This window comes from Salvelinus sp. IW2-2015, linkage group LG25, assembly GCF_002910315.2.
Source record: "Salvelinus sp. IW2-2015 linkage group LG25, ASM291031v2, whole genome shotgun sequence".
NCBI classification, from domain to species: Eukaryota; Metazoa; Chordata; class Actinopteri; order Salmoniformes; family Salmonidae; genus Salvelinus; species Salvelinus sp. IW2-2015.
The window spans coordinates 16,851,955-16,854,867 of record NC_036865.1 but is presented as its reverse complement, the minus strand read 5'-3'; the positions used below and the strand labels follow the sequence as shown (position 1 = coordinate 16,854,867).

Sequence of the window (2,913 nt, the reverse complement as noted above, 5' to 3'; positions counted from 1 at the left end):
ATCTTAGAAATGCAAGAGAAAGGCCATTCAATCAGATACGAGTTTAGGTATAATTTAGAGTCTGACTGATCCTGTGAAGCATTACATTACTATACTATATTTTGTATCAAGTCTGCCAGGAGCATGCCCAAATGTGCCGAATTGGTCAATTGATATATGTGACTCACCACCTGGATTCGGTCTTATGTAGCAAAATTTGAAATGTTTTTTGTTTTACATTGGATAAAAGTAGAGACTCAGAGCTACAAAATGATATATCCCACACAGCATTTTTGAGGAACAATGGGAAAGTAATCCTACTTTGAAAGTTGATACACTTGTAAACTCACTTTTGAGAAAAGGGCATTTGAATATTTTGGTACATACTGGAGAGCTCTCCTTTGTCTACACCCATTCAGCATTGTTCAGATCCTCTTAAGACATCCCCAACCATCTCTTTGAGGATTCACATAAACAGTGAGTAGTGTAGTAAAGAATAAGACTAAAAGTGGTAGTTGCCTACAATAAGGAAAAATTCCAGGTAAATGGAAAGTGTCCAGATTAAAATTACCCAGATACACTTGTCGAAATTGATGGGTCATGTGAAAGAAATGCTATAACCCAGAGTGGTGGAAAAAGTACTAAATTGTCATACTTGAGTAAAAGTATAAAACATTTCAAATTCCTTATATTAAACCAGACGGCACAATTGTTTTTATTATTTTTTATTATTGACAGATAGCCAGGGGCACAATGTACTTAAGTATCAAAAGTTAAAGTACAAATATAACCCATTTCAAATTCCTTATATTAAGAAAACCAGATGGCACAATTGAATTATTTTTAATTTTTATTGATGGATAGCCAGGGGCACGCTCCAACACTCAGACATCATTTACAAATGAAGCATTTGTGTTTAGTGAGTCTGCCAGATCAGAGGCAGTAGGGATGACCAGGGATGTTCTGTTGATAAGTGAGAGAATTGGACAATTTACCTGTCAAAATGTAACGAGTACTTTTGGGTGTCAAGGAAAATGTATGTAGTAAAAAGTACATTATTTTCTTTACAAATGTAGTGAAAAGTTTCAAAAAATAAAAATAGTAAAGTAATGTACAGATACCACAAAAAACTACTTATGTAGCACTTTGAAGTATTTTTACACCACTGCCCAAATGCCTTCACACCATTTACATTTACATTTAAGTCATTTAGCAGACGCTCTTATCCAGAGCGACTTACAAATTGGAAAGTTCATACATATTCATCCTGGTCCCCCCGTGGGGAATGAACCCACAACCCTGGCGTTGCAAGCGCCATGCTCTACCAACTGAGCCACACGGGACCGGGACACCAGTACATTAGCATGCTTTATATACTGTTACACATGCACTTATCACATAGTATTCCAAACATAAGTTAAGGCCATGCAACCTGAGTTGAAACCTGAGTGGGTTGTTTTTTTGCACATGTACAGTATATAAACAGATGCATGCACCATATATTTATGTGGTGGACACTTGATACGGTCACATGATATTGTTGTGGTATACATAACACAAAATCATGTTACGACCAAACATATCAATATTCATTTTATATATCAATATTTTGCTAAGTGGAGGGTCTCTACAGAAGGTGTAAACGGTACAGCCAAATGGTTACTTGCATTGTAGCAATATCAGAAATAGTGTCAATATATATCAAATATACAGTATGTACAAGAACAATATCAATAACGATATCAGTGATAGACGAGGTAGTTATATGCATACAATCAGGGGTAAAGTGGTTGAGCAGCAGGATAAAAACAAATAGTAGCAGCAACATATGGCGTGTGTGTGTGTTAGGAGAGAGTCATGTGAATAGAGGCACTGCAGATAGTGCTGATGACTGGTCCGTCCAAACCACGCATGAACAAGGGAATCTATATTCGGCGAGCCTGTTTCTGTTCTGCCCTTGTTTTTGGTGCAGGGCATGTGATCTTGTCCCTGATCTTGTCAAAAATATAGTTTGACTAGCTGTGTCCAGTCCAGGTGGCGCTATGGGAGGAAGGATGTCAGCGTTGCGCAGCAGCTGAAACCTGGTGCCGACAGTCCAAAAGCTCCTTGACGACAACACCAGGCTACAAAGCATGAAAGCTGTAAAACAGGGAATAACAAAACAAAAAATCAGGAGACATTACAATCCTGCACAACATCAATTCATCTCCCAAGTTTAGATAAGAATAACCTCATACAATGAAAATAATTTTTTACCTGAAGTGCTGGTACTGCTTGATCTGTGGCAGCGGCCTGAAGTACGGAGTCAGGTGTTGTTGACAGCCATAGCTTTCCACCAGCACCGTGCCATCCTCCAGTCCAACCAACTGTGTGATATTGACCCCGTCACAGTGCTGTCCTTCACAACACCAGCAATCTCAGACAAAGTGTTCACTCTGGTCTTTCTGATGTGCTGCTTGATGAGGCCGAAGCACCAGTTAGGGGGCAAACTTGGTGTGGCCTGTGATCAGAAAGTGAAGGTCCGGTCCACCAGGCACAATACCAGAGCACAAACGTGTTCTTGTTTTGGCCACTGCAGTTATCACATTTCAGGTCCACATGTGTTTCCCCAACTCAATACTTGCATGCATAGTTGATGACTCCGCTGCTGCCTTTGCTTGCTTGTGCCAGCTCTCTTTTTGATGACTGTATGGCTGGTGGATTAGAGTCAGGCATGTTCTACTAATTGAAGCTGAAAGACAAATTCCAGATACAAATATTTTAGCATTATTATACAAATAGATGTGAAATGGCATTCTGAGATATGACTACACACAGTTCATACAAGTAATGTTAGCTACTGTAGCTAACATCTAACCTCAGCTGGCTAGCTAACAGCAAGCATTAACTAGCAATACAAACTGATTGTCATAGCTATCTAAAGTTAACCAATAG

The 2,913-nt window shown here is 39.2% G+C and overlaps 1 long non-coding RNA gene across 1 annotated transcript; it reads right to left on the bottom strand.

Annotated features, from left to right (window-relative positions):
* Positions 1-852: 852 nt before the first annotated feature.
* On the bottom strand, positions 853-2,707 carry LOC139022975 (uncharacterized). Its single transcript, XR_011474042.1, has 3 exons — positions 2,236-2,707; positions 1,324-2,118; positions 853-1,156 (listed from the first exon to the last, which is right to left on the bottom strand). It is a non-coding gene; the product is annotated as an uncharacterized lncRNA (long non-coding RNA).
* Positions 2,708-2,913: the final 206 nt, after the last annotated feature.